This window comes from Phaenicophaeus curvirostris, chromosome 7, assembly GCF_032191515.1.
Source record: "Phaenicophaeus curvirostris isolate KB17595 chromosome 7, BPBGC_Pcur_1.0, whole genome shotgun sequence".
Lineage (NCBI taxonomy): Eukaryota > Metazoa > Chordata > Aves > Cuculiformes > Cuculidae > Phaenicophaeus > Phaenicophaeus curvirostris.
This window is the reverse complement of record NC_091398.1, coordinates 27,049,466-27,070,517: the sequence shown is the minus strand read 5'-3', so window position 1 is coordinate 27,070,517 and position 21,052 is coordinate 27,049,466.

Below are 21,052 nucleotides of genomic sequence, written 5' to 3'. Positions count from 1 at the left end.
AACTCTTACTGCACATGTGAGTCAATCTCTGTTGAGTTAAGTACACACTTGACTTTGAACATGAGGTTTAAATGTTTTTAGGGGTGCTGGGTACCCAGAGCATGTGCTTAAAATTAATATGTGATAAAATATTTTGTTAAAGCCATAAATCAACCTTAAATGAACACATACAGAAAATGTAAGTGCAGTGGAGCAAATAATAACAATAACAGGAAAAAAATCCACTAATCATTGCCATGCTGAACTGAAACATATTGTGATACCTTTAAAACGGAACACAAGAGACTATCTGGCATCCTGCAGCAGAATGCAATCTGGGAAGAAGCTGTTGTAGGAGAACAGAGTGATTCTTACAAAACTGAGTGAGGACATAAGGGTCTTCATACTAACCTTGACTTTGATGCTGCTATACTAGAAAACTTGGGCAAGTTTCTTACGGCATTATGTGTCAGTTTATGCATCTGTAAAATACCACCCACATTTGTAAAGCACTGTTAACGTGCATGAATTCAATAATGAGCACAGCTAATCAACTCTCCATTTGTCTGCTGTTCAGTGGAGGTCAACGTAGAGACATCTAAACTTGTTCCAAGATCAGAATAGCTGTATTAATTAAGAGGCTGATTGGATTAAGCTAATTGCCAGCACAAAGTCACAAGGTAGTGCCTCTTGGTTCCAGCAAAATGCCATTCTTATACAGCTCTACTGCTTTCAAACAGCTCCATAACCCATCAGCTCTTTTTACACAGTGCCCCATATTCATGCACATCCCCATGTGGCTGCCCTTCCTAGTGGTCCACTTCCATTGCCACTCACTCCTCAAACCTTTTCCTCAATGCACCAGTGCTGACAATATTTTTGCATCTATTTTGAAACCAGGCTCTAAAATTTTATTTTAGAGGCTCTTTATTTTTTCTCCTCGCATTAAATTCTCGGCAGTAGACACTAGAGGGTGCAAAGATGAGACCCAAGTCCCTGGTGCAGCCTTTTCCCCTGCATAGGAGATTAAATCAGGTCAAATCCCAGTTTCCCTAGCAGCCTGTTGAGCTGAGATCCAAGGCTGCAGGTTAAGACCACTAATATGTACTTCCAGGAGACAGTTTACACTCCTGTTGCCTTTCTGATAGGACGATTGACAATTTCACATATTCTTTCACTTCCATCTGCCTCAGACTTTTTCTTCTCATTACCTCCTGCAGAGAAGTAAATGAATTCGAGGCACTGAGGGTCTTCACCAGTCAACTGCACTTACATCGCCACAGCCTCCTCAACAGCTGACAAGTTTACATTGCTACAAACTTGACTAGATGCCTTGTGACACCTCCCCAGCAGGAGAGCCACTGGTCTTTAGCAGCAAGATTGACCTTGGGAAGTCCACGCTGACCTCCCACTGTGTGAAATACAGCAGAGATGCAGGGGATCCTGCCATGCAAGTAAACAAAGGTCAGATTCAATTGAATTTGTGTGATTGCTGTAACAGCCAGAAAAAAGAGCCTTGCTAAGCTTTGAGTGCAGTTCCTGAACAATTCACAGCACATAACAAATAGATTTTTTTTCCCAAATAAGTGCCAATCAACTGATGCTAAAAACATTGTTATAACAGATCATAATTATTTTATATGAGTGCACAGAGAGATTTTTCTTGTGAAGGATTTGGACAGGAAGTGGAAAAAAAAAGCAGAGGACCTGCAGTTAAGTTTGCTTTACAAAGCCAAACATCACTTTTGCATGAAATACTAAAGTAAAAAAAAAAAAAATTCTCCTCCTCAGTCTCAGAGCCTTTCTTGAAAAACACAGATTTCAAGCATCAAAAAAGTCCTTCATAATCGGAGTAACAGTGTGTAGATTTGAGGCAGCTGAGTGTGCCCTAAATACTACTCAAGCTTCTCATTTTAATTAGGGGCTGAGATTAGCCTATTGTGAATAAAGGTGGGTGTGACCTAACCCCACCTTCTTTCTTCATTCTGGGAACCTGAGGAAAGCAGTAAGGACAAATGCTACTTTTTTCCCTCAGAGTAAATTTTGGAGAGCATTGTGGGGTTCTCTCAGAGGTGTGCAAGTATTACTGTCTTGTACATTAGCAGGAATGTTCTGTGTTCCTGGTGTGTTCTGTGTTTGTTTTATTTTTATTTGGGAATTTGTGGGGGTTTTGTCTGAGTGTAAGATTTTTTAGGCTATAGGATTTCTGTGTATTGTCTCTCAGCAGTGAAACACCCCATGTGGAAACTTCAAAGGGCTTCTGTTGTGGCTGTAGAGTAGTGGGGATATTAGAGGCTTGTACCTAGGAATAGCAAATTAGGGCATTGAGCAACCAAGTACTGAAATACCTGGTATCTTTGTCTAATGTCTCATTCCCTGCCCATGGCGGGGGGTTGGAACTAGACAATCCTTAAGGTCCCTTCCAATCTACCTTCTTCTTCTACCCAAGATTCATTTTAATCTTCTCCAGGCCTGGTCAGCACCAGGAGTCCCATAGCTAGAGGCCCTGTTAATAAGAATGAGCTGCTACTTCTTTATTTGCCTCCAGATACCAATGAAGTCACCCCAGTAGAACCGAACAGAGATATTTGAAGAGGCCCTGCTCCGGTTAGAGCCAGAGTAAACAGAGCAAGGAGATGGTACTCTTTCACATTCACCCTAGGTACCTGAACTCTCAGCATCACATGCACATCACTTGGTGACCTAGCTTGTCTAAGTTTTCGAACACAAGTTATATTCTGCATGAATTGTTCATTTCTGAACTTCCCACTGATATGGCTAGTGCCAGGCTAGGACACAACTTACCTGCCATAGATAGTATGAATTATACTACTTGTACAAGGAAGCTACAGAGGTGTGCTCTAGGCAGAATTATTGAAAAGTACGGAACTTATTGGAAAAGTAGCTCTTTGGGTCAAACATCAGTCCAGTCCCATTCAATTTTACATTAATGGTGTGGCTGAAGGAGTAGTTGTGCTCCATATTGAATTTGCAGAATGATATCAGGCTGCAAGGGGCTGCCAGAACTTTGGAGGAATGGATCACTGTCAAAATAATCTTAAAATTAGTGGAGAAATAGAGACAGAAAAATATCTCAAAGATTATGAAAAATGCTGGAGTTCTGTAGGAACAGCCACAACTGGATCTGCAGGCTAGGACAAATCACAGAACTAAATCCAGTAATGTCATACAAGAAAGTAAACTTTATTCTGAGATAAATACATAAGGGGAAGGTCATAAGAAAGACAGAAAAGTGGGTAATTCATCCTTTCTAGTGTGAACTAGCAAAGGGTGGTGCATCACATCCAGTCTGGAACAATACCTTTAAAAGGGATAGAAGTGACCTGAGTGAAGGAAGGGGAAATAAGAACTCAAGAACAGTTAGTGGATTCAAAAATATGAGCTGTAAGGAAAATCTGAAAAAAAAGAGTTTTCTCACTCAAGGGAGGAGTGAAGAGAGGCACAACAATCTTCAAATAAATAAATGTTATGTAGACAACTAAAGCTCATTGTTTTTAATTGTGACAAGCATGACTTCTGGGCTCAATTCAGTCACAGAAACGTAGCTGTCAAGCCATTTCACATTCTTCAGGGTATGTGATACATTTCTACATGGCTGCAAATATGACACAGGTATGACAGCAAACAAGGCCTTTCCAGAGAGGTAACTGGAGATGGGCTGGCAAGATGAGCACCCTCAGAGATGGTGCCTAGAGGTGTAAAGCCTGTACCAACAAAGCCTGCTAGAGGATTATCAGAGATGGCCAACCAGATGTAAACTCCAGCCCCTTCAGAGTAACTCCAGCCTACCTGTGCTGTGGCAGGTAGATTGACAAGCACGAAATGCCTTTAGCAACTATTAATTTGTTCCAGGAATTAGGATGGCTGCAGTGTGCAGGAATGTGGCTCTGCAGTGCAGGCATTTCCCCCACAGCTGCTGTATAGGTTCTGTGTGAATAAGCAGGGCTGTGAGGAGGGACTGCACAGTGCCATCTGGATGGTATGAGAGGGACACCGTAAATTAGTTCCTTTCTTATTTAGATGGCTGCAGTTAGAGGATGACAGATCAATATAGAGAGGAAAGGAAATGGATAAGAAAGTTAAGGACAGTTTCTGCATATAGGGAGCAGAAGCAAGCACAGGGCACTACCTACCCTGAAAAGTAGTTTTCCTGTTCTGATGTTTCTTTATTGTAAATCCATTTCTCGTTTGTCCACTCCCTAGACTACAAGAGGAATAAGTTAATTTGGATATGATTTTAAAATAATATTTGTCTTCACCTGGAAAAAAAGGGAAAATTCACTTTGCTTGTGGAGGAAGTAAGAGAAGGACTCCACTTTAAATGCCTTAGTTCAAGCTTTTAGCATTGCTTCTGCTGTAACAGGGCCACATTTTCTTCTCTGCCATCTCCTAATTCAGACCAAATGTTGATAAGAGGAGGAAAAAGGAAGAATTTACCTTAACCTCACAGCCATCCTAAAACCTCTGTTTCTGATCTGTGAAGCTCTCAAGGCACAAGTTGTAAAGGCACGTGACAAATTTCTGGCTAGCAGCAAGAACTGGGGAATGTGATGAAGGCTTGGCAAGTGGGGCAGTCTCACTGGGAAATGTCAGAGAGGGGAAGAAACACAATGTGGAGATACAGTTCAACATATGGTTACCTACAACAGTTGCTGATGTCTTTAAAAAAAAAAACCACTAAGAATGAGAGGAGCATATGAACCAATTTCAGGACCACATGGTTGGGTGTCAGGGTTGGAAGTAAGTGAGGGAAAACATGTGCAACAATAAAATTTCCTCTCATAGAGTATGTGGATACTGAGCTTTGGTAACTAAATGGGTCAAATCAATAACAACTTTATTATTTAACTAATATCTATCTTTCAAGTCCACTCAATGTGTCATCTTAAAGGCTAAATGTAAAAATAAGAGTTGGGTTTTTTCTTCCTTTTTCTTTTTTTAACTCAGAATACTGATATTATTATTGTGTGGTGCTCATACACTTTTTTATTTCCCATTCTCACTGTGTTTCTTAATAACTCTACCTGCTGAAGAGCAATTGACACAGAAAATTGCTTCACACAATGAAGAACCAAAAGTCTGCCTAGCCCTATATCCTGCCTTCTTGCCTCAGATTAAAATTAGATCTCTAAGGTAGAAGATAGGTAATAATACTTCCTCCAAGGACACTTCCATCCTCCTGCAATGTGCAGCTCAAGGGTTTCACATGCTCTGTATTGAATCATTTGCAGTGGAGAAAAGTGTCATTTTCTGCACTTTCCTCTGATATTCCTCACTGGAAATGTTTTCTATCTGTCTTTCATGCAAACCACATCTTTCTTCATTCATTCTTTGCTGTGATCTTCACTTGAAAAGGAAAACAAGCTTGGCTAAAGAATACTTTGGGCACAGTTAACAAGCAATTGGAAATTATTAAAAGAGATTTCAGAGATCTAAATAATATTTGCTTCATGTGTAGACTTGAGGCTTTGTCATGTACTTACTTAGTACAAACTCCTGTCTTTCAGTACTCTTGGTACTTCAGACTTAGTATGAAAGCTACAAACAACTTTGCTGCCGCCTTCTGATTTGCAGCTGCTATCTAGAATGCTAATACTTTAACAAACTCTGTCCATTCTCCTGACTTTTTATAGTCATTATTTCTATCAACTCTCTCACAGATTTATAAGCCTCTCATTTCAAAATGCTTCAGAAATTACTTACTGGCAAGACATGACTGAACAGGGAATAGTGTCGGTAATTTAGGAAAAGTATACTCATCAATGTAGCAGCAAACTTTGGATTTCAAATAATTAAGAAAAGATGGAACCCTCTGAAATGTATAGGATGTTTCAAGCTCCCATCAGCTTGTTCCCTGCTGGAAGCAAGCCTGTTTCCAGCAAAATTGACTTTACTATAAGGCTTTCTAAATTTCAGATTCATAAGACTGTGTTTCTGACAGATCCTCGACTGCATAGGGACAGCAGCAGTTAAAGAATCACTTAGTTTCACTCTAGCCTCTGGAGTGTCTCTTGGAGCAGACTAGGGTAGACGAACAACTTTGATGAACATGAGAATGCTCTAAGCCCGTGTCAGCAGGTATGAGCACAAGAAAATTATGGCCATTAATACAGCACTGGCTGTTAAACTCTAAATGAGCCTGAATGCAGTTCTCTGAAATGAATCTATTTCATTTTTTTCCAAAGTGTAAAAGGTCTCAGTGCCTGAAGAAAAGCAGGGACGCTGTCACTATCGGAGGAATACTGTTATCGGTAGGGAAGGTTTTTGCCTCATCTTTACTTTCCATTAAACAAGAAATTTTTATGGAGAGGTCAGGAAATGTTGGTGATAGAGCTTCTTCACTGCAGGAAAAGAACGGTGCGACATGGGTTTTGACAGAAAAAAATGCACATCAGGTTGACTGAAAGAATTTGGGGGTTTATAGCTTTTTTGCTGTGTCATTGTTTGTAACTTACAAAAAGCCAAAGCATTTCATTGGCTTTTTATGGACAGTAAGTTTCTATGTTCCACTTCAAAGCAAGCTGATTTTTCCAATTTTCTCTATATAAAAGTCTTCAAAGTAGTTCTAAAGAAAAGAAGATCAACCACTGAAATATCATTCTGAATACTATAAACTTGTTTTTATAAGTTGTTTGTTATTGGCAGCTTTTTTTTATAAAATCTTTTAGAACTGAAATAAGTTTTATGTTGTATGGTTTGGGGAGACAGAGGATGGTGTTGCTTTTTCCTGTCTGGCTAGCAATTACACCTGTAAAATGAGGCTATTTGACCTTTTTCCCTGGAAAGTTTTGAAAGAACAGGTGTATTCCTTAACATATGACTATGAGTGCCAGGGGGACATTCTGAGGGGCAATTTCAACTCAGGCAGTTTCCTATAGTGTCCCTCCATGGCTGTCTGGGAAGCATAAAATCACATGCAAAATGTTGTAGTCATGCCTGGTTGTGTTCGAGACCAGCTACAAGAGATGTACAGTGACTGGTGGAGGTTGCACAGTCTGGACCCAGATTATTTAAAGGCACCCCCACGACTGAGATGTCTGAATTCATAATTCTTAATCTGAATCTCCTCTTCTTTTTCTTCCTCCTGCTTGTGTGCCTGACATGAAGGAACACAAAAATAAATCTTCCCAAGAGACCAGACTACAACATACTCTCCCCATCTACTATAAAGAAGCATATGGTTTTGTTCTGTACCTTGAAATCTTCACCACGCTTTCAGTCTGCCTCCACAGACTCTAGCTAACTTTTTGAAAGATTCTATAAAAAGTCCTCTTAAATGTGTCCCTTTATTACTGAGGAAATAGTGAAATTAAAAAAAAAAATAAAATATGTTGCTGTCTCATTGTATCCTGCTGCATCCTGCGTTTATCACTTCTCCTTTCAGCTAGTGTGTGTGCCACTGCAAAGGTCTATCCTCCCCTAGTTCCCTCTCTTTTTGTTTGCAGTTGTAAAGACTGTGTTTTCAAAGAGCAGCCTTCAAAAAGGGGTCTTTCTTTATGCACACACTTTTTCTGCATTTCCTGCTGGGCAAAACAGCACATCCTCAAGAGAAGGTGTTCCCTGCAGCCATTTAGAAGTTCCTTTCACACACACCAAGGGCAAGGAAGTACTTATTCTCTATGTTTGCTTGACCACAAATCAGTAGAGGCAGCTATTGCTGCCTGACAGGGCAATTGAATGAAAAGGTTTTTCAGAGGTGGTGCTATAAAGGGCATTGACCATTGGTATAAACTACTTAACAGCTTTCTCCGAGTTCCCTTATGAAGACTATGTGCCAGATAACAAAAGCCTCACATCACAACAGAAAATGAGCAAGGAGTTCCTCTCCTACAGAGAACTATGGTAGAATAATGAGGTAAGGGATCTAAATAACATTTAAGATAAGACCTGTGGTGTTAAACTACCTCAGATACAAAACTGAAGAGCAGTGATACCGAAAATCATTCTTGTGCTGAAGAACTAAACAAACCAGCACACACAGTCGGACCTATAAAAATAAACTTGTCATCAAACTGTGTTGTGGAGGTGACCCTCTTAGAGGAGCATGATGGGGTTTGTTACAATAAAGGTAAACAAAAAGACTGCAGTATGATTACCTGAGACAGATTGAAAAAATGGAATAAAGAGGCCTGCTGTTTTAATTCTCTTCAGATTGCTGTAAGGGATCATTATAGCCTATTTTGTCTAGGAAAACAGGGATTTTCAGCTCCTATTATCAGTCTGAATGCTGACACTCTGTGTCTCCACCAAACAATAAATTCTGAAAGCATAATTTAACTTCAGCCAAACTCGACAGAGGAGCAGAGCTCTGAAATTCCTACCTACAAGTTCCATGAAAACACATGTCATGAAAAGAGAAGATCCTTCAGGTATCCTCACCCATGAAAATTTGGTGGGATGAACACGTCCTTTCCTAAATATCAGCAAGCTCAGTTACAAGTCACAAAGCTGTGCAAATAAGGTTTCATTCATTGTGCTGCTCTCAGCAATATTTGTTTATCTAAATAAGCACACGTGGTGAGATGTTCTGTAGGATATTCAGGGGCTGGGTGACATTCACGAGCAATCAGCTTCTCAAAGAAGCTCGAATGTATGGGCATGCGATTAAGGTGGTCAATCAGGGAACAGAAAGCGAAATTTCATCATCATGTCAGCTGCATGCTCACAGGGCGAGACAGACACTTCATTTTCACCTCTGTTCTGTCTCTCTACCCAGAAAATGGACAGAGTCATTCAAGCAGAAAGAAGAATTTGCAATAAATGAAGGATTTGACTTTGATGCTTCTGACTTAGAAAAAAGGAGACCACAGTTTGAACTTTTGAATGGCTTTAGCATGTATCTTCTGGGATGCCTCCTTTGGTCACCCCATCTCCTTTTAACAGTTCATTCAAAGTGAATGAAAAATGAGCACGATATTTCACCCATAGTGATCTGAGCAACTAAAGTCAGGTTTGTCCATCTGCTGTAAGGCACATGCTCAACTCATGACACTCCATGGTTAATAACTAGTTACAACATGAGTTCCCATTCCTATCTCCAAAGACCTGTTCAGAGATTATTTCGTGTGTTGCAACTTAATTAAATTTCAGTTAATAACCAAAAATGGTCACTTAAATACATCTGCCAATGATTATTTGATTAGTTTCACACCAGCATTATGTGTCAATTAAATGCTTAATGCCATCTCTTGATTTACCATATTAATGAGTAACTTCTGTATAATTAGGTTGATTATGAAACTTTAGGCCCATCTACCATTCTGTAAAGGCAGTCTCTCCAAGAAGAAGCAGTTGCTTTCTCTTTACTAAATCAACTCTAGGATCAAATCATTGAGTGATATGATGCTATGTCATCAATGTAATAATGCTGACACAGAAAATCACCTTCTGGTCATATATTCATCTGTTTAAGGAATTTTACTGGATTTAAACGACATATCTTCATTTATGCGTTTAATGCTTCAAATAAATTTGTCATTAGCTTCTGTGGTGTATTAGACAATCTGGGCTCCCTGCAGTTTAGACCAGAAATGAACCCGAGACTGAAGAAAATCGCTTATAACAAAGGAAGAGCCTCTCTTACTCCATTAATTCATCATTTGGCCAGCTTGATTACACTTGCTTCTTTGCTTCTATCGGTCATTTGAGGGAGGAGATGAGACTCGGTTACTCCATCCCTTGATTTTCGTCATAATAGGCCTATTTCTTTTTTCCCCACCCAGTACCAAAGCTGTGTTGATTTCTGCTGTATTACTAGAAAAGTTTCTTCCTGCAAGCAGCAGGCTCTACCTGCCAGCACAAAGGAGGTGAGATATAAGAAAACACGTCCACAAATCAAGTTGTTGAGTAATCCCAGTGCACCAGGCAGCATGAATGCTGGCTGCTCCAGAGCAGAGAGGAAGTCTCAGTTTTAATGGTAATGAAGGTGGGCAGAGAAGAATAAATACTGTCAGAGCCTGCTAATTATGAAAAGAGATGGATGGCTGCTGTAAATCAGTGTGCTGTGGGGAGAGAGTCTTGAGACAGATTAAGTTATTATTCATACTGGGGCTGTTCAAATAAATCAAAGGAAATTCCATCAGCAGCAGGTTCCATTTTTGTTTCGCTTCTTGATTTACAGGTTGTGCCTTTGGTCTTTTTATCAGAATCCCCTTCTGCTTTATTTCTAACAGGTGTGTATAATCTAATCTGAAGCCACCAGATACTTTCTTGTGGAAAAAAAGATTTTCATAAACAGCCCAGCAACACAAGAATTCACAGGGCAAGCTGCTTTTCATATCTCAAAGCCTTTCAAAGTATTTTATTGCTTTGCTTTCTGCTTACATTCCTCACCAGAAAAGCAAAGGTTCTTCACTGTTGTTTAGCCTTGTCTTCTAGTGATATAGTATCAATGCAGTCAATCCATTGCCTTTCCACGGCAGATATTTTATTTTTTTCACCAGTTTCAAACAGCTTTGGTGAAGGATAAAGGTCTCAGGGACACTGAATGAAACTAGAGGAATTCCATTCCTAGTGGAATGAAAATACGCAGCTGGGTAGAGGATCCTTGGTGTCCTTATGAGGAAGGTATAGTGCCTGCAGCTCAGTAAATTATGACTAGAGAAGAATCTATGTGGCGCACAGGGATCCAGGTCTAGAGTTCTGATACTTGTAGGATTCTTTGCTTGCCTATTTAGATGGCAGATTCTCTGTAATGGTGTCCATCTTTCTCTGCTGATTTACAGCATCTTATGTGTCACAAGAGTCTCTAAGTAGTACCATGAGTGAAACAATGAACAATCCAGGGCATGGGGTCAGGAAGCCTCAAAATATTGCATTGCATATTTAACCTCTGCTTCAATTTATAATTATATAGCCTTACCTACCCCACCAGCACTGTCTCAGGGTCTAAATATAAATAATGCTATGAAGTCTTGGTGGGTAGTTCTGTCTACCAGTTTTTCTAATGATGGTCCAGATGCAGGGGAAAACACATGGCTTGTATAGTCAACACGCAAATGCTCCATCAGTGCATGGACAGTACAACAAAGTGTTGCAAGTAAAAACATTTCAAGGATAACCTGATGTTTGACAGAGGGCAGCCAGCCACCTCTATTGAACAGAAAGGGAAAAGCAGGCAGTAATGGGGCACAGACTCTTTGAACAAGAGCGAGCTAATGGTCCGGATGTAGACAGCAAGCAATGAAGGTTAGGGACTATCACAAATGTACAGAGACCTGGGTTATCGACAGGCAGGTGTCTGATGTGTACTTAAATGTATACTTGAATGGCCCAACCTCTACCTGTTAAAAACTTTATAAAATCATCTCTGACTACATTATAGGAACAATAATGCAGACAATAGCAAAACTGGATTGAAATCATTTATGTGTTCCTGTCTGACTAGCTTGATGGAGCCATTCAAGCTAATCAAAGAACCTGCCATACACCATGTGGTGCTACTAAGTGCCCTCTTGCTCTGCAATTGTAAAAATATGTTTTGTGTACTTCAACTATCTGGAAAATCTTTAGATCCCCAGATCCCAGCAGAGTACTTGCAAATGCAGTAATTGCATATCATTACCTCCGTTTGTTACTGGTATTGTTGCCTGTGCATTAGTTTACCTGTGTCTTTAGACCACTTAGTGCTGGAGAGGGCTGTCTTTAACAATCTTCTCTCAAATGGTTTGTTTGGAGCAATGTCCACACATCTTTGAGCCTTGCAAGCAAAGCAGCAAGCCACAGAGCTAAATTAAAGAGGAAATTTTAAAAAGAAGTTTTTCCCCAGCAAGCTGAGAGAGTTGCATACTGCTGAAGCTCATGGGACAAGATTGATTATCTGATGTTAACAGGCAGAAAAAGGAAAATTTTACAGAGGCAGGAGAGTTATGCTTTGTTAGGGACAACACCATTAAAAAGGACGTTCACTGATAATCTACTCAGGTGGGGTTTTTTTATTCTTTCTATGTTCAGCAGTGTTTTGAAGTAATTCCCATCCTGCCTCCCGCTGTAAGCTTGGAAGCAAAAGAAGTCAGTTTTATACATTAAAGTGGTACTGATAGTTCTTTTTCTCTTCCATGAATTATTAGCATGGGACCACTAATACTGCCAGGTCATGGCTGTGCTGTTTCCATCGAATGTGAAACCTGTACTGGAAATGATTGCAGTATCTCATCCAATTAGTCTGGAAAGGACGCATGTCTTCCAGATGACTTCTACTGACAGCCAGATCCACCATTTCCCATTTTCTGTCAGTGCCTACACCAGGATTAGTAGTGACCATTTCGGAACCCTCAGGACTTTCTTTGCTCTCTGTAAAGGCACAAAGCAGCTGCCTATAGGATTTTGAAATGGTTGTAAAAAGCAGTTTATAATGACAATACAAGCACAACTTTTGGAGTATTCTTTCTCTCAAAAGTAGCAAAGCACTTTTAAATTACACATTTTTGCTGAACAGAACATCCCTGTGCATCTCCAATAAATGCTGAAATTCATCCTCGAACCTGCTGGAACCTGAGCTGTCATGGTAGAGGATGCAAAGACAGTGAGTGCCAGCTACACAAGCCAGTTGTGCAGGGGGATCGTTCTCTGTGTCCACATCAAAAAGCAGCTTCCAGAAGAGCTCCCTGTGTGCATGCTTCTCTGTGATTATTCACTCTCAATAGGAGTGACATCCTCTCTTTTGAGAGCTTTCTTATTCCACCAGCAGCTGTCTGGGAACTCAGCCCAAGAGAGTGAGGCTCTGCTCTATCTTCTTTGCTGGTCAGCCATTGAAAGCGATCGTGAGGGTTAGCTTTGGGTGACCCAGCTAGTGAAACTAAGAGGAACACAGCGTTTCAAGGTGTGCTCCAAGGACATGCAGATGGTTTGTCTCTCTATCAGATACTTGCTTGGCAACCTCCAAATCTTTTCCCTATCTCTGCAGTAATTTTTGTGACTGAAATCATGCATGCTGTGGAGCTCAGGAACTTTCCTGCAAGGACAACCTGCTGCCAGGATACACAGGATGGGCTGGCAACCTGAACCTTGTCTGAGCCCAGACTGCCTCCAGAAGAAGTTTGGAGGCACAGTAACCTAGTTCTTGCTCCTCTGTGTACTGAAAACTAAAAAGCACTCTGGTGACTGGACTTCTATGCAGCTATAAGCACCAGTGTGAAAACTGTACTAGAACAGATTGATAGTATTTCACAGCAGTGTAACCACCAGCCTTTTGGTGGTAGTTGGCTGTAACTCATTCTTCTCCTTAGAAGGCAGAAGAACAGGCCATGCCTCAGGGTGGGTGCCTAATCATGTTCCTTAGGTGACAGTAACTTCTCTCACAAAATAATGCTCAGAAATATTCAGAAGGGTCCTTTGCCCTATCAGCAAGGCCATCTCTTTGCCCAAGGTTACTTTCCTTTGTCTATCAAATAGTAAACTTTTAATGGTACATAAATTGGAATTAAGTCCTTCCCTTGACATGAGGCACCAAAGGGAAGATCTTTCCCTCTCCTTGCCTTGTCCTTACAGGGATGCTTTCTCATACCCATGTATTGCCCACTCAAGCCAGATGATTACGCTGAAACTGCACCTCAAGCCCTCCATGGTCTCATGAATTAACAGCCCATGTGGCTTTTTCTCTTGGTTCCTATTAGCTAATCAAGAATTTCTGGTTTTGTATCATTTAACAAATATCTCTCCTTTCTCTGGGATCATTTCAGCAGCATAAAAATGACCTGTAAGTGCCAATTGTAATATTCAGCTGACCTTCAAGGTAAATTGTGCTTTGAATTTGCCTTACACACTACCAAAGAAACATAATCCACTGTCTAACATAAATTATCATTTCCAAAGAACATAATGTTTCTGAGTGAAGACAATAACTGGCTGCAATTTGCATCATGAGCAATTTTATTTACATCGACAGCAGAAAAACTAAATTGAAAGGTCTGCTCTTTGACTGTGGCTGTATCTGTGCTAACGCCAAAAGTGTGTTCAGCTTCAGGAAATCAATTCACCTTTGATTGAGCCCTCTGTATTATTAACACTAGAATAATACAGAATATGGATTTCCTGCCTAGATGAAATGTGAATGTCTCTCTTCATGCCAAGGCAAGCACCACCCAAATTATTGAGAAATAACCACTTGATAGTGTGACAATGTACCTCTCAGAAGGGCTGGGGTTAGATTTCATACAAATGGAGATAACTGGAAACGATTTCCATGCAGGGGTGTTCAGGGTGTCCTGTGGTGTGTATTGTGTGGCTATTGGGTCATCTTCATTGCATGCTAAAGCTAGTCCTGAGGCAACCTTCACAGTCAGGGTAGGCTGCCACACAGATTGTAAGTGGCAAGCTAGGTCTTAGATGTGGCTAGATCACACTGCCTGGAGCAGGCTATGTATGACATAGCTGTGTTGCCTAGAATTGGGAAGGATGTATTGCACTTGCTGTCTTTCAAAATGCCAGAGGTTGCTTTTCCAGAGCGCAACAAACAAAGCCACTAGACTGCACAATCTAAGCAGGCTGCTCAAGTGGACCTGTACCTGCCTGACATGGAGATGGAGTGGGATATCTCAGGCTTATAGTTCTCCCTAAACTCTCCATTCCTAATGGGACTTTATGGCTGCAGAGAGACATCGTCTTGATGCCAAATACACTCAATTTTTTAGAAAATATTCTTTAAATGTTCATTATAATCTTTCCCTTAATCAGAAAGAAAAATCATGGGAAGTTACACAGAAATTAAGGGAGATAGTTTGTAATTTTATCTGCACAAATATACTGCATGAGAGACTCCAAGTACTCCCAGTCCCAAAGAACCTGCAAATTATTTAGAAAGTGAACAATGTGTAAATAATGTAGGGAACAGCAACAAAAGCTTTGCGAATTATTCAAGAAGAAGGAAGAGCATAATGTCCATTTTATGAGCGGCAAGTGGAAACAAAGAAAGACTAAATGAGTTACCTGAGGTCTTCTGAGCAGTATGTCATGAGGCATTTTAATTATTAATCTAGTACAGTAACACAAAATCTATTGCTGTGATCTTGAACCCATCAACAGTGAGGGTGTTAAATTTAGGAGCTATTCCAATTTACCCCGACTGAAGAACTGATAAAGGCGAGGGAATCACAAAGTAAATTTCATTTAGGTTTTGCTGTGATGGAAGTCTATGAAGAAATAAGCACGGACAAATTTAGACTAACTGAGTCACAACAATTTGCCAGCTGACACCATTGCTAGCAGAGTGGTAAAGAAATATAAAATCTCTCAAGGTCAGAAAAAAGAAATTTTCATTGTGAAGGCTGAGGAAAAAAGAAGCCTGTCTCAAGTGCATCAGCATCTCCTTGGACTGTCACTAGGAAGACTTAAGTCTTTGCAAGTACTCTTTGACGTCTGTCACAGGCAGTGATTGAGAGCTGGTGGCCATTGGTGTGATGGTGATACACAAGAAGGAAGGGAACAAGAGAAGGAGCTCCATGCAGAAGTAACACTTGCACATACAGTCATGGGCTGCACTTACTGGTGCCTCATGGTCTAAAAAAGAACAGTAAAAATAACTGTTAATAAAAATAAATATACCTTAATTCAATATTGGCCTAATAAAAAAGTATAGGAAAAATGTATTATTGAGTTTCGTTTTTTTTTCTCCAGAAAGTAAATAAATAGCTATAAAAGTGTCACTGGAGGAGAGGAAGTTGAGTGAATAAAAATGAAGCATCTGGTGATCACAAGAAGTTTATAACCAGAAACCTAGGACTTTTAGTTGTTATCTTGAAGGTCAGTTTGCATGGAGCACTACCCAGAGAGACCCCAGAACTAGTGGCACAAGGAAAAATGCCTTTCAGACACTCCATAGCACCATATTAACACAAAGCTCGTGTGGTTATAGAAACAAGTCAGCTCAGCAATCCATTGCCCCAAGTAAATTGGCCATGGCACTAGGAGGTCCAATAAAGGAGGAAGGCAGGGACAGATGCAGCAAGGAGGCAAGAGTTAGCCTTGAAGAAAGTGGAGGAGGTAGTGAGGTAAGAGCTTAGGAGCACCCCCAGTGGCATGTCAGAGGACACCCATGTTTGCTCATGGAAGTTGAAAGTGAGCAGGACTAGATAAAATGGCTGGCTTGGCACTGCACCTGGTCACTAGACTTGCTAGGCTAGCAAGGTCTGGAGCAGCAACTTCTCTGCTCTGGGGTGGGAGTGGCAAGGAGAGGATCTTCTGGGCTTATAGAGAGTGGACTGTCCTACCATGCCTTTGTCTCCTGCCTAAAAGCTCCCTGAGTCACATGGACCCTGCCGGGAGTTAACAGCTCAGGTAAGAAGCCCATAGCCTGGAGTCCTTTCTTATCTGAGTTTTACTGTAGAATCCTGACATTATGTCATTTCTAAAGACAAATATTCATCTTGTTACTCACACCTCTGCAGATTTATTTGGGAAAAATGTTAAATAATTACAGCAGTTGGGGTTTTTCTAATATGATTAAAATTTTATATCTAAAACAAAAAGGTAAACATTTGCTGGCTTCCTCAATCACCATTTTTATTTGGTAGATCAGTTCTATTGGCAATTAGCTGTTCTTCTGATGTGAGGATTCTGACAGCAAGAATAGAAGAGATTTGCAACAAATGCCTCTAATTTAAAAGCAGAAAAACACAGTAGGAGCAAGTTGATGTCCAAATTAGGAAGACCACTTCAGATCAGTCCAGGATGGCAATCATGGTTCCATAGAGGGAAGGAAGATGTGTGCCCTACCATTATAATGGGGCATTATGCTATCATGCATTGAATATGTATTCACACAGAGGAGCCTTTCCTTTATCAGGCCTTCAATTTAAAGGGCTCTGCTGTATCGAGAAGAGTTGTTCGTGTCTCAGCAATGCCACATGATTTAGACATTAGATGCAATCAAATCTATTAAGGAATGTAGTTTAATAACCCGCATCCTCTTTCACTTCATTTTGTATTTATTGCCACAGTATGCAGCAAATGTGAGGCATTTCATGGCTAACAAGATTCAGAAAGGTATGGAAAAAAAAGAACCAAAGATGATTTTGTTTTGCTGGTTTCGCATAGTTCATAATGGGACACTCTGCACAGCGTGAGGTTCACACAGCCTGGCTCATTCCAGGAGGAAAATGGTAAATGTGTAATAGGTTTATAATCTATGAGATACAGCTCAAGTGCCCTGCTTTCACCAAATGGATCCTAGAAAACTTTCCTTTTTTTCCTGTTTCAGACACACTTATATGATTTATTAAATCTTTTTGCATCTATGATTCTATCTTGTTCCATTGCAGTAAGTGAAGTAACCATAACCATTCCCGTGCCTGCAGAAGGTTTAACCAGTGCTGTACCCTGACTGACCTACCAGCAAAGGCCAGTTGCATCCCCCAAAATCATAAGCATAAAAAGCTGTTGCAGCAAAGCCTTTAAGGAATGTCTCAGCCGTGGTTGCACCTCCTCACAGCTATTATTTGTGTTTTGAGCCTCAGCTGCAGCTCTTTAAAGGAATGACAGTGAAGGAACAGTAGGAGAGCAGTCTGCTTCCCACGGACATGCCTGAGCACTGCTGCTCTGTAGGAAAAAGAAGACTGCAAGCCATGTCCCTGCTTGCTTCTCCTGCTCTATAGCTACCTATGGGTAACTATTGACATCAGCAGTGTTCTCCCAATTTTGCACCCATCTAAGGGGAGAGCAGCATGAATAATTTCTGATCACGTTTGACCTGTTTGTGGCTATTCTTCAGGGACAGCTCTTCACACTCTATCCGTTTCCTGTCATAGAGGGCAACAACTCTGCCCCTCTTTCTTGGTCTGTCCTTTCTGAACAGACTGTAGCCATTGATAGCCACACTCCACTCATGGGATTCGTCCCACCAATTTTCAGTAACAGCAATCAGGTCATAACTTTCTAGCAGCATGGTAGCTTCCAAACCCTCCTGTTTCTTGCCCAAGTTGAGTGTGTTTGCGCAGGGGCACTTCATCTGGGCTGTTGGCTGTATCACCTTCTTAGTGGAACACCCTCTACTTCCCTTAAGGTGTTCCATGGAAGTTACCTTGTTGACTCCTACTACCTCAGAAGCACACCCCCTCTCATCTCCAGAAGAGTTCAGCTGTGTTGGAGCATACCCAGCGTGCCGCAGGGGGGCCCATACCTGCACCCCATCCTTCTAACCATAGTGTGTCCTCCCACAGCTTGTCATAGGCAAGCCTGATATTATCCCTCTCCCCCTTCACATCTAGTTTAAAGCCCTGTCAATGAGTCCCATATGTTTCTGAGCAAATATCCTCCTTCCCCTTTGAGAAAGGTGTCTCCCATTTGATTTCTGTAAACCTGGTTCCATATAGGCCATCCCATTGTCAAAACCCCTAAAGTTGTTATGGTGACACCATCCACAAAGCCATATATTAATAAACTGGACCTGTCTGTTCCTTCCAATGTCACTGGCTGCAACTGGAAGGAAGGAGGAAAAAATCACCTGGGCCCTAGGTTCCCTAGCTAGCTGTCCCAAGGCCCTGAAGTCTCTTTTGATCACCTTTGGGCTAGGAACTGCAGCTTTGTCACCTCCCATATGGAAGATCAATAGCAAGTTTGGCCCAGCCTACTCAATAGCTTCCTAACTCCTTCTGGTTGTAGCTGAATGCTGTTTCTCAGGAGAGCCCATCCAATCAGTAGCTGTTTGCTACTTAAAGCCTTTCCTATTTGCAGTTATTTCAGATGCTGCATCTCCACAACAAGCGTGATAAATTCAATTCTAACTGCAGTGGGACTGGCTGATAGCTGAAAACAAAAACTTGAAGCAAACGTCACAGTGTCTCACTTCAAAGAAAAGAAAAGGCAACGTAGGAAAATGTTCTTGAGGCAATCTGGTGAAAGGGAGCTGCTACTCAGCCACTGCATTCACCAAGGTTTTCTAAAGGTCACTCTCATCCTCTTTTTTTCCGCTGTCTCTCATTCACCATCTGTGGTTCAGATAACACAGCCTTCATTGGGCTCTCCCTCATCCCAGAGAAAGCTATATGTATTTTCCCTTTGTGGATACTTTCTCTTCTTGTTCTCTTCCCCACTTCTACTATTTCATTCATGTCAAGATGGTCAAAATTGCTGCATGCTCCAGGGTGTCTCTTGTCCCAGGAATAGCTGAATCCAGTCCTACTAGAACTTTCTAAACATCATTAAAATCTTTATTTGCTGTTCTTCCCTGATGGTAAAATCCAGTTGTGTTACACTGCAGCAAAGGTTTATGAGAAGAGTAGCATACAAGGCAACAGTATCACGTATTTATTATTGAGATTACACTAAAGAGACCATAATATTTGGTTATCATAAAATAGAAAATGGCTATTATCTTGCATGTTGTAGCTCCAACTCACAGGTTTTCATCCTCAGCCCAGTTTCTTCTCTATAGCATATTTAAACAGTAGTGGGAAAAATAGATACTATGGAAACTTGTTGCTACACATAACAGGATTTCTTATACATATATATATTTACTTTATATATACTTACACCTGTTTATATTTGTTTACATGCATGTCTTATTACTAACTTATTACAGAGTTCCCATGCATTTGCATGCCTGCACAATAGCACTTTGCAGGGATGTTGCTGGCTGTCCTCAAACATGGAGACAGGCAAATGATAGCTTGGGTTGAGTATGAAAACAGGCACATAAGAGAAAGTTCCAAGTCCTTTACAAGGCAATGTCCATTTCCAACTCATAGCAGTATTTTCAAATATTCTGTTCTTGTTAGGTATTATTTTGATACTTTGCAATCCATACTGATTTTATTTCATACAGTACTGATCTCTTAAACTTCCCCTGCACAACAAATGCACATGCACATGTATATACACATAAAAAAGGCTACTACAAAATTTCCTGTTGAGATGCCACCATCTAAAATGTATTAGAGACGCTACTTTGTATTATTCCCTTGCATGAATGTTTAGCAAAGCATTCAAACACATGCTTCATCTTGGAAGCCTTACTGATTGCTGTGTGCCTGTTTCTGGGTCTAGAGTTAAAAACAGGCTTGAATCAGACATACAGTTGTGCCTTTCTCACAGTCTCCTATGAGAATAGGAACATTACAAGATAAAAAGACATACTTCTCTCTTATTCACTCTGTGTTTTTAAAGAAGACAGTGAAAAACTATTTATACAATTAAATATAAATACAATACTACATCTTGTGTATATTCCTGGTTCTCAGCATTTAAAAGAGCTCTGTGGAGTCCTAGGATCCTGTTGTGTTGTTACACAAAATGCAAACATCAAACTGTGTGTTTACAGGATTGCTGTAGGACAGATGTGTGAAATGTTTCCTCTCTGCCCTGCTGCAGAGCTACACCCAGGTTTGGAAACTGGGCTTTGAGAAAGGTGTAACCTAACTTAAAAATAGTTATCAACAAAACAACAAGCATCACCAGACATCTAGAAAGTCTGACGTAATGTGGAAAGACTGAACGAAATTAACTGGTTTAAGTAAAATGATTGAAAAAGAGAGGAATCAGAATAGCAGATTTCATATGCACTGAAGGTATCTGCAGAGTCATAAATAAATAAATGCAAGTCCACTGTGGATAGAAGAAAGTATTGGCTTAACAGCAAGCAAAGAGGATTTTAGTGAGACATCAGGAAAAAGCTGTCAAGGCCCTGAATAGACTAACACCTCTCAGAAACAGTTTGGGTAAACTTGATTCTGCCCTACAGGTGGGCCTGGGCCAGGTGTTGCATCACTATCCCCTTCTCCTGTATTTTTTACTACAGAAGGTGGTACCCCTTGGAGGTAGCTATGTGCTAGAAACATAATTTTCCAGCCACTCGATGTAACATTACTCTTTGGTAGTGTCAAAAGAGACTGGACAATTTAATTGCAGTGATTCCCGTTTTTATAGACTGGGCTTTAAGGGGATCTTAAAGCTGCTCATCTTCCTTAGACTTTCTATGAGATTTGAACCTTTATGTGTTTCTGATTTTGTGTTTGTTAAAATAAAATTACAATTGCGGTGATAAAGGGATTCATATTAAAAACATCTTCTCAAACTAGCAGAGCAGTAGATGGGGCTGCTTTCTCTTCTGGTCAATTTT